Source organism: Xenopus laevis, chromosome 3S (genome assembly GCF_017654675.1).
Source record: "Xenopus laevis strain J_2021 chromosome 3S, Xenopus_laevis_v10.1, whole genome shotgun sequence".
Classification (NCBI taxonomy): domain Eukaryota; kingdom Metazoa; phylum Chordata; class Amphibia; order Anura; family Pipidae; genus Xenopus; species Xenopus laevis.
In genome coordinates this window covers 102,762,027-102,774,245 of record NC_054376.1, presented here as the reverse complement: position 1 = coordinate 102,774,245, position 12,219 = coordinate 102,762,027, and positions in this window count along the sequence as shown.

Below are 12,219 nucleotides of genomic sequence, written 5' to 3'. Positions count from 1 at the left end.
TCGTATGATCGTACGATCGTTCCAAGAAAATCGTGGTCTCACGATGAGGATCGGATCTTTTAAAAATCTCAACATCTATGGCCAGCTTTAGCGCTTTCTAGATAATGTGCTTCTGTATAAGAGATCCCATACCTGTGTATATACATTTCACATTTTACATTAGATTAGGAGATATTATACTGCTTCTTTGCATATAAAAATATATGCTAATGTAAAATTGAATTATACATATAATTCATACATAGGCTGACATAATGCTTCAGGAATTGCAAAACTCCAGATCAAGTTATTTAAGATTTTATAGGGCTTATTTAAGGAGACGTGCAAGAGCACCATACAGCTCTTGATATGAGTAATTTGTTTAAAAAGCATGAGCCTAAAGATATGATACAATTTATGGAGTGTCCATACTGTACTGTGTGGGTTATAGTGGTATTTTTATTAAATGATGGGCAGTTTATGTGTGACCCTAACTAACGATTTAGGAGATCTAACCCTGTTGGAATCACATGAATGCTGATCACCCAAAATAAAAAAGCCTGAATGACCCATGATCAGATTTGGCAACATTAGAACTGTTTGGGTGTAGGCGTTTAAGATGTTGCCTAATGTTCATGGCACTAACATATTTTATATAGTGAACTCCTAAATGTCAAACAAATTTATCTGATTGGATCTGTCCCTTTATGATGAATTTGGACATCACAGAATGAGTTTTACCTGGCATGGGCAGAGCAGTACATAACGGTCTGTATAAGGTTTTCTTTATTGATAATATGACAGGACAGTTTAGCAAGCTGATGAATTGATGCAAATTCTCACTATGGCCTATTTATATATAAAAAACACTGCTGAGGCCTACTGTTGTATAATATCCAGCAACGTGATACCTGTCATTTAATTTCACTTAATTAGATAAATATCAAATATCCTTTTTGAAGGAAAATGTAACTCAATAAGCACAGCTGCTCAGGTGCAATTTATTTTTGCTTAGTTGGTTGTGATATCCATCACTCTTCAGAATTGTACAAAATTACATTAGGTCAACAATATATATAACGGGATGTTTATCCAATCACTGATTTTTATTTGACCTAATGGTCAAATAACTCGATGGACTGGGGTAAAAGGCCTCTTTGATGCTTTTTTGTTGCTACTTATGCAATAAGTATAATACATCAAAGAATGCCGTTTATTAGCGAAGATCATAGCTGTGTAGTCAGCTGGGTAAAAACATTTTATTTCTATAATGTGAATACAGGTTCTAAAGGAGAAGGACTGTCTCTGAACGTGTTTAGTTGCCATCAGCGAAATCAACAATACATGAATAGAAATGTAGTGTTGTAACTGCTTTATGATCAAAGGAGTTTTATTTAGGGGCAATTGTACCAAGGGTCGAATATTGAGGCTTAATTAACCCTCGATATTCGACTGGGGAATGAAAATCCTTCGACTTCGAATATCGAAGTGCAAGGATTTTGCACAAATAGTTCGATCGAACGATCAAAGGAATAATCGTGCAATTCGAAGGATTTTAATCCATCAATCGAAGGATTTTAATCCATCAATCGAAGGATTATCCTTCGAACAAAAAAAGTTAGCCAAGCCTATGGGGACCTTCCTCATAGGCTAACATTGACTTCGGCAGCTTTTAGGTGGCGAACTAGGGGGTTGAAGTTTTTTCTTAAAGAGACAGTACTTCAACTATCGAATGGTCGAATAGTGTTTTTTTGGCTACTTCGACCATCGAATGGGCTACTTCGACCTTCGACTACGACTTCGAATCGAACGATTTGAACTAAAAATTGTTCGATTCAAAGGCGTAGTCGAAGGTCGAAGTAGCCCATTCGATGGTCGAAGTAGCCAAAAAAACACTTCTAAATTCGAAGTATTTTTTCTTCTATTCCTTCACTCGAACTTAATGAATGGGCCCCTTAATGTATTAATATAACATAAAAAAGAAGCCAGGGGTATTCAGCTGAAAAATAGCTGAAGTTTGTGTAACAATCAAATCGTCAGCCAGTAGGATTTTATGTCTACCCAAGATACTGATTTACATGACATGGTGTCCGGCGGATTCACAAGCAAATAGAATCCTGTGTAAGGTAAAAAAAAATTATTGAGAAGAGCTACTTAATGATGGCAAATATTTTGATTGCAACTGTGATTACTGAATATTATATCACAGAATTCATAACTTGTGTAGGTGTATGCAGGATTTTCTAACACAGTGCCATTAAGATCTTGGTACATGGCAGCTCAGAAACCAGCACGATTAGCATCAGAATTTAATAATTAGCATCAGCTTATATACTAAGCAAACCTCATTTTCTGCTTGATGATTTGTGATGACCCCTAAGCTTAGCTTCTCAACAGCTGCTCAAAGCACACTGTGGATTTGCATGTCGCAGACACTCTTAACAATATCCAAAATGGGAAACTCCTGCGACAACTGTGAAGGCCTGGATCATTACTACTATAAACATTCTGCACCTTTAGGCTAGTTCAATATATAAAATATGGCATTTCTATCCATATTCCTTTTTTTAGGTTTAAGTTCTCCATTAAGCCACAGGGAGCAAACAGAGCTTATATATGTCTAGAGAAGGGAACTAGATTGGAGTACAAAAGGGGAATTGTGCAAACTGGTGACCCTGGGAGAGTTCCGGTCTTAAATCCAGCTCCTGCTCCATTTAATTAGATGCTTTATTCACCATGGTTCACTTAGCCCATTTAGAAAGTATGCAAAGATAAATGCATTCACTTATATACTGGCCCCATTCTTGGTAATCAGAGTGGAAACACATTTGATTGACATCATAACTTCGTGGATATATATCAAATTGTAGTTAATAATGAGGTTTTTATGATTAAGGATTAGTGGGTTGCATGTCCATGTTATCTCACATAATTTAAGTTATATGTCTATGAATAGGACCTTCGTTATGAAAACAAATATATTTGTTCCATGGACCAAATGTATGTTTTTGTTTTTTGTGATTTTATATTGCTATTGTTTATATTGGATTTTGGCTTACAATTGTACGGGAGTAGAGAGCAATTAACTAGAGTACAAATATAAAGTGGTAAAAGGTAAAAAGGCATGTCCTCCAGCTGCTGGTAGGATTCTGGTCAGAGCAATGTAGGCTGGACCCAAAAACCAGTAGCACCGGAAGGTTAAAACTGCCAGATAGATGTCGTATTCAAATTTACGGATAATGTAATATATATTGTCGCTCGTCTATCGATATGATTCTCCACTAGGGATATATGATTCTCACCCACAATTAGTAAGTCTCTCTTGGATTTAAATACAGTAAATACTTACTCAAATCGAGCCTGGCCCCGAAGTTCCCCCTGACTTGAACCATTCAGATTCACTCAGGATATTAACCAGACAGCTTTATTTGAGGTATACATTAATACAGAGTAATATAATGGTATGATCTTTGTTCTTTGATAATAACCACGTATGGCTTAAACCTAAAACCCTGATATCTACAAAAACATTTACATAATGTTCACTTGGTCTGTACTTTTGAAAACCATTTTTAGAAACAATGACATTTTTCATTGATACTAAACTTAGATTTTCTGGTAGGGCAGTTAATATTTATTCTCCAAAGTTCCACTGTAGGGCTTTGTCTAAACAACAAAAATGTCTGTTTCATTTTTTATTGACAGAATGTTTCTGAAGCTTTGCTGTGGGAAATTGCTTTTTGAACTATGCAACATTTTTTTTTACTATCCATTAGAGCCAATGGGCATTTTTTATTGGTGAAACACTGCAAAATATTTCACTCATCCCTATTTGTCATCCTAAATACTAGATTTAAAACACTGGGCTTCAATTCAGTGAGAAAAAGTTTTCTCATGGTTTATCACGTAAAAACTCTTGGGTGAGATTCGAAAAGAAAAAAAACGTTTCTCCTAACTCAGTTTCCTAAAGGCTTCAGTATAATTTTCACGTAACATACGTTTTTCTGAATTGAATTGCATCCCAAATTGAATCTTGCTCATGACTTTTTACACGATAAACCTTTTTCTTACTGAATAGAATCTGGCCCACTGTTGTTGTTGAAACGGATGTTACTATTCACTTTTTATTCTCCATTGGAATCACTCTGTGCTGTTAGTCTCAAAGGTCTCTTGAAAATCTAGGTTGGTCTCCTACCTCCTGTTGCAGTGCAGTAGCTACTTTTACAAAGCACTAGGATATTTAATTTACATTTTTCTGAGATAAAGGCATGCACTGAATCCGCAGTTTTTCTATTAACCTGAATACTAACCCCCAAATGTAATAAAGGCACTAAGTTTGCCTAGGTGCAGTAATCCAAAGCAACCAATAAGATGTTTGCTACATGCTAATTGGTTGTTATAGGTTACAGCTTTGTATTGTATATACACAGTATATTGTGAGACAGCCCCTAAGTACAAATAACAGACAGTTGCCTAGTGCATGTGGTGGGATTCAACAGAAAAGTAATAGTGGAGCTAATATGGGCATCTAATTTGAGGTATAGATCTGCACTGCTAAAGGGCTGTGTGTCTTAAGGCTGGTACAGCAACTTCATTCTTTATTGAGCTTTAGTTGTCTAGAGAGCAGGCAGAATATGACACACCCAGGGAGCATAGGGCAGGCAGAGTATGGCACACACACTGAGCATAGTGCAAGCAGAGTATAAAACACACAGGGGACATAGGGAAGGCAGAGTATGGCACACACAGGGGACATAGGGAAGGCAAAGTATGGCACACACAGGTAGCATACGGAAGGCAGAGTATGGCACACACAGGAACATAGGGAAGGCAGAATAGATCTGGACTTCATACTGTGCTACATACAGTGACACAATGCTGGTGACCCTCGAGCAGTTTGTCTGATGTGTGAACAGGTGAACAATGTTCACCTGTTCACACATCAGACAAACTGCTCGAGGTCACATCACAGCATTGTGTCACTGTATGTAGCACAGTATGAAAGTCCAGATAGGTTTTCCTGTCTCCTGATCTATTCTGCCTTTCTTATGTTCCTGTGTGTGCCATATTCTGCCTGCCCTGTGCTCCCTGTGTGTGCCATACTCTGCCTTCTGTATGCTACCTATGTGTGCCATACTCTGCCTTCCCTATGTCACCTGTGTGCCATACTCTGCCTACCCTATGCTCCCTGTGTGTGTCTCTGGCTGCCCTATGTCCTATGGACAGCCCTGCCCTCGGCTATACTACAGTATGTCTTATATTTGCTGAAAATAAAGTCTGCATTTCTTTAACTACACCTGCCTGGAATCTGAGCACCTGCAGTTCATTCATGGTATGATTTTTTTTCCTCGAGCTGTAGATCTGGGGTACGTGCACCCAGACCCCACATGACTGGTGAGCTGCTTCACCCTCTTGTGGCTACACAGCAAATAGTTATTGTGTTACAAGGGGCTAAGCAGTGTCTGTAGTACTTTTAGATGTGATGTTCCATGTAAGATTATAGCATTATTGTGCAGCATCCCTCGACCTCAATTCTAGAATAATCTATTAATCACATATGAATACTGTAAAAACCTAAAGCAATGCCTTGCTTGGCCTTTCAGGCTACAGGGGATCATTGATTACATAGAATACAGTACATAGGAACTCCACTTCAAGACACTGTTTCCTTGTCCCTTTTGCCATGCTGTGGTTTTCCTGCAATGAACCCAATGGAAACCTGCCCAGAGTTTGCAAACTTGTTCAAATCCCTTCTATGTCTGACAGAAACAGCAGGGCCTGCTCTTCTATATCAAATATTTGCTTAAAGTGCAAGGCCCAACATAAACAACACACCCTCCCTAACATGTTGAGAAAAGCAGCGACGTTTCTTAAGTTCATATTTTGTGGGTAGTGAATTTTTATAAAATGTATTTTCAGAATGTTTGAAACTGATACTTTATTTGTTGCTCTACGAATGAAAAATACTGTTTTTTGTAGTTGTGACCTAAATTGTCAATGATCCTTTATGCACAACATAGAGTGTGTCAAATGTATACTAACATTTTATGGAAGCATTCCAAAAGGTAACATTAGCCACAGTTACACAATCTAGGGTTGCACAGGAGGCCCTTAATAAAGAATACATTTGTGATATTCCTACATCAGAATACATATTTTGAGGCACAAATTCAGGGGAAATCCTGTTCGGATTTTCTTCCCCTTTGAAAACCGATATAAGTTAAAACCAGCAGAGCCTTTTTATAAATGTAATTATTGTTGGTAATAAATTAACTTTTTAATATATTTGGGAGTGTGCAATCCTTTCTATAACCTACATGTCAATCAGAGGGAAAATTAGATTAAATTAAGCAGTGGACAAAATGAAAAGAAAAAATTAGGAGGAACATAGACTGTGCTGCAGTGTTAATCCCATTACTAGCATGGCACTGCGTGGGACTCAGCAGAGTAAACAAAAGCCTCCCGTATGACTCCAGATACTAAGAGGCACAAAATTCTGCCATTTAGTGCTAATTCAAAAAGCAGGCAGCGCTTTATTAATATGGGGGTGCAGGTTCTTGTGTGAGGTGTTGGTGGTGGGGCAGGGTACTTGGTTTTTATACTTTGTTATCTCATGGGTTATCACTTGAAAATTCATGGACAAGATTCAAATCTAGGAATAATTCACGTGTTTTATTTTTTTCCATAGACTTCAACAGAGTTTTCACCTGATTATTCATGAGATACGTTTTTCTGAATTGCATCTCAAATTAAAATCTCATCCATGTGTTTTCACAAGTCATGTGTTTTTCTCACTGGCCCAATATAGGGTAGAGATGTGGATATACAATGGATATTTCACATTTAACATCTTTTTATCTAATTGATGGATTGTAGCAATCACTTAGGAAGCATTAGAATCAAAGGGATATTGCCTTTCACACAATGTTAATGTTTAACACAGAAGTCACTTGTACTAAGACTGAATGTTATGTGCAAACATTGAATCTGGCACTGTTTAGGTATGCATTAGCTCTTAGTGCAGAGACACACGAAGATTCAGGAAGGTTTAGTCTCCCGGCGAAAAATTGCCTCTTCTTTGGGCAACTAATCTCTTCAATTTAGTCGCCCGAAAGTAGAGGTTGATTTGTCGCTGGGTGACTAATCTCCCTGAATCTTCGCGTGTGTCTCTGCCCTTAGGGTGGTGGCAGACAAGGCTACTGGGGGAGATTAGTCGCCCCAAGAAGAGGTGATTTGTTGATGGGTGACTAAGCTCCCCTAGTAGCCTCCTAAAGATTCAGGGAGATTCAGTCACCCGGCAACAAATCGCCTATTCTTCGGGCGACTATTTTCTTGATTTAGTAGCCAGAAGAAGAGGCGATTTGTCGCCGGGCGACTAATCTCCCCGAATCTTCGTGTGTGTCTCTGCCCTTAGGGTGGTGGCAGACAAGGCTACTGGGGAAGATTAGTCACCCATCGACAAATCGGCTCTTCTTCGGCGACTAATCTCCCCTAAATACCTTCCCGTCGGGTACTGAAGACTTTGAAAAACGAAACGTTCTGAGTGCCATCCCGTTGGCGATTCACATTCTAGCCGGCGATTCACATTCTAGCCGGTGGGAAGGCATTTAGGGAAGAAGAGGCGATTTGTCGCTTGTCGACTAATCTCCCCCAGTAGCCTCGTCTGCCACCACCCTTAAATCCATGACTTTGGTCTGAAACCTGGTACTCAAAGAGTGTAATCTGGCTCAAGTGCACTCAGGTACAAAAAAGCACATAATGTTATGTGTTGTATGGAAATTATAGAATAAGGCAAAAGCAGTGATAAAAACAAAATTGACATTACTCCCCTAGAAAATGTGGGGACTTGCCATAGGCTGGAACCCATTACAGCCAGGAGACAAATTACAATGATATTTTTCAATTTATTTTGGACTGATGGATGGAAAAACTGCTTTTTCATATTGACTGACAATTTTTCTATCCTTAACCTTATCTATCCAACCAGTGTGGTCCCATGATGGCCTGCTATAAAGATAATGTAGATAACTGGATTGCACAGGCCACTGTCTGACACGGAAACACAGAATATAGTGCAGTAGCTGAGAGAGGTGAATACAAACTGCCAACTGTTAATTATTCATCTGGGCTTTGCTAAATGTTATGTATCTGTTTGTTTAACATGAGCAGGAGGTGAAAATACATCCTTGTTCACAGCAAGTTTACTTTCCATTTATGAGACTTCACTTACCGGAGATCCCTTTTGCCATATCAAAATGATAAAAGCTCTTGTCGGCTTCTGTTTTTAGTTGTTTTCAGCAGTGGCCTTTATTAATTCAGATATTGACCACTGATCATGCCTAATTTTATGCTATACATACAGCTTGAATCGCATCACTAGAAAAAGTCGATTGGAATACTCTCTCTTATGCAACAAAAAAAAGGCCCCAACTTCAATAGATAGGCACTCCATTTACTTCTCAGTCTTTGGTTTCCTTTATCAACAAGTTAGGCTTTAAAGGAGACATTTTGTGTAAAAAATAAGAATGTACCAGTGAGTTATACTTATTTAGATATAGAAGAATTGTGCTTAAAAAAGTAGTGTTTCAGGCTGATTTATTGAATATTTCTGCAACAACCCTAAAAATCTCCCTTCTATTCCACTTCCGGCTCCCTGTATTCCCAGGCTGCCAGCGGCTCTCAGCTCACTGCACTGTAGGACAGGAACCAATCAGCAGCTAGCAGGACCTGATAGGGAATGTCTGTGCTTGCGTGACTGCAGGGCTGTGATTGGCTGTCGCCCTCTTACTATGCTTCTGGCAGCGACTGTTAGGACATGCCCACCCCTCATTACCCAAAAATGTATAAAGGCCGGAGTGACTGGATGTGTAACATAATAGCCAGAACACTACTTCCTGCTTTTCAGCTCTCTTGGTTTACACTGACTGGTTACCCTGGTTAACAGGCAGTAACCAATCAGAGACTTGAGGGTGGGCCACATGGGTCATATCTGTTGCTTTTGAATCTGAGCTGAATGCTGAGGATCAATTGCAAACTCACTGAACATTTATGTCCCATGTGGCCCCCCTTCAAGTCGCTGCCTAGCTCAGAGTTATAGAGCTGAAAAGCAGGAAGTAGTGTTCTGGCTATTATGTTAGACATCCAGTCACTCCAGCCTTTATACATTAAATTTTTTGGCTAACTAACTATATTAGAAACATTTTTTATTTTTCACAGCCTATCTATTTATCTAGTATTTATTTTCACACTGAACTGTTCCTTTAATATGGAAATACTAGAACTCAGAGAACTCAGAGAAGATTAATGTGTCCTGTCACACAGGTCACAGAAGTGAATTGGTAGGTGTCCCTTTTTGCAGACTTACTGGAATTGCTTGTTCCCTCGTTTGTTAAATTGCTTTCGTGTTTTATATAATCTGCAACCATATACAAATGCCTAGTATTATGATGGATACAGATGTGGGATCCAGAAAGCTCAGAATTATGGGATGGTAATCTCCCATAGACATTTTAAACATATAATTCAAAATGTTAACTTTTTCCCCTTTTTCTCTGTAATAATAAAACAGTACCTTGTGCTTAATCCCAACTAAAATAAAATGAATCCTTTTTGGAGGCAAAGCAATCCTATTTAATGTTTAAATGATTTTTAGTTGACTAAATGTATGGAGGACCGAAAGACCACTTATCTGGAAAACCCCAGCTCCAGAGCATTCTGGATAACAGGTCCCATACCTGCATATGATTTGGTGCATTGCTCTTCTCCCTTTAACTCTTAATTGTATTTTACAAAGAACGCTTGATTAAATTAAGAAGATAAATTCTACAAGATGAAATTATTCATTTATCCATGGACAACGTTTTGCTAGAGAGAATAGCAATGCAAGGTTGAATTAGACTTAAGCAAGGCTCTTGAGCTGTTTTACAAACAAAATTTAGGCACGACATGGAAGGCATTAAAGGAAAACTATATCCCCAAAATAAATACTTAAGCAACAGACTATATATATTGTATTAGACCTACATTGGGCAATGAGACAGTGCAAGGTAGGGGTTTTATAACCAGAGTAATTAGGGCTCTTACAAACAGGCGTTTTTTCCTTTGATCCCCTGCGTTGTGCTTTCTTCCGTTCAGCCGCAGTGGAGCGCAGGAGTAGACGCACTCAATTATTGGCAAGAGGGCTGAACTCACACAGACGCAAGTATGTGCCGAACACAGGTGAGACGAAACATGCTGCGTCCCACCTGCGTTTGGTGCTTACATGCGTCTGTGTGAGTACAGCCCCCTTCACGATAATTGAGTGTGTCTACTCCTGCACTCCCCTGCGGCTGAATGGAAGAAATCGCAATGCAGGGGAGCGCAGGAAAAACCGCCCATGTGTAAGAGCCCTAACAGCTTACACTGATCATCTGTGGCCAGATTGGCAACAGGTGAAACAGGCCATGCTTACTTGCAATTACAAAGCATAATCATAGGAGTGAACCAGGGCTGTAGGCACACAGAGCAGTGGCAAAACAAACAGCACAGGAACACCAGGTCCCTGGTTCAATTCCAGGCAGGATGTTACACAGAGACGTCATATATACAGTGCTGCATCTCACTCTGCAGCGTAAAGGCCGGCAGTTCTAAAACTGAGAAGCAGCTGCAAGTATTAAGTAAGTAAATACTGGCACTAGCAGGGAAGCCAGCCTAAGATATAAAATTGATCAAGGCACAAAAGCACTTGCTCAATTTCACTAACTACGCCACTATTTGACATGCTTAAAAAATTTATGTGACCTAGTTCCAAAATGCTTCAACTGACTTAGCCAACTCCACTAGTGCAAGGTTTTGTAACTATTTCTGGCTAACACTGATGTATGCACTTATATAAATAGATCCGTCAGACTTTGCATATGGAATTTAAGCCAAATGCGAATCTCATCATTTGTTTAAACATTGAAGTTTTACAATTACATAGGCATCTTTCACTTTTTTGGTGTATCATTAAAGGGGAACTATTGCAAAAATGAACATTTAATATAAGCTTAATCATACTGAAATAAGAAACTTTCTAAATACAATTAAAAAATCTGTACTGTTTCTGAAATAATCAAGTTTATCTTCACTATTCCTCCCTCAGCATCTGTTTCTTTTCATTCTGTCTTCATGCAGGAGTTGGGTTTCATTGACAGGTAGATCCAGTATATCTTATAGGGGGTTCCTTTTGCCTAGAATATGTATTAGAGCTCACTCTGTTAAAATCACCAGACATTATGTCTCTCTACATGCAGGATTTGTGCAAAAGGCAGTTATTTTGTTAGATTCAGTTATTTGAGTGACCTGCTACATCTGCTAGGAAAGGAAGCCCCCCTATAAGATATATTGAGAGAGGGATAGTGAACATAAACTTGATTATTTCATAAACAGTACAGAATTTTTTTTCCAGTATGCTGAAGCTTATATTAAATTAAAATGTTTGCAATAATTCCCCTTTAAATACACATTTTTTATTTACAGGCCCCTAAGGAGTCATTTTGTCACATGGCCACAACAAGTGTAGATAGATGTAGGGCTTCCCGGCCCTATGCTCATGACTGGAACTGCTTCAACGCAGTTTCATGGAAAATTCCAAATGTGATTTCTGTTGTTTTATTACAGTGCAAAGACAATAATATTTGCATTCCAATTAGGGTCTGGCCACGCGGCAGATTTGGGGAGATTAGTCGCTAGGCGACAAATCTCCTCTTCTTCGCGGCGACTAATCTCCCCAATCTGCCTTCCCCTGGCTAAAATGAAAAATTGCCTGGGGGCAGGCACACGGAGTGCTTCGTTTTCCGAAGTTGTCCGTAATTGCCTCATGAGGAAACTTCTGGCAACTTCGGAAAATGAAGCGCTTCATGTGCCTGCCCCCAGGCAATTTACATTTTAGCTGGCGGAAGGCAGGGGAAGGCAGATCGGGGAGATTAGTTGCCGCGAAGAAGAGGAGATGTGTCGCCTGGCGACTAATCTCCCTGAATCTGCCCTTGTGGCCAGACCCTTACAGTATTAAACAGTTGAAAGGTGGAACTAGCTAAACTCACAAGCAAATGCCCAAGTCCACACTTGATCTCAAGCTTTGCCACACAGAGACCTATTTGCCATATTTTCCGTTACTTCCATTTGTCTTTCTACTTGGAATTTGTGAGGCACAGTGAAGGTCACTGAAGGAATTGCTCCGCTTTCTGACAATCAATACATGTGTTACTTATTTTTATACAA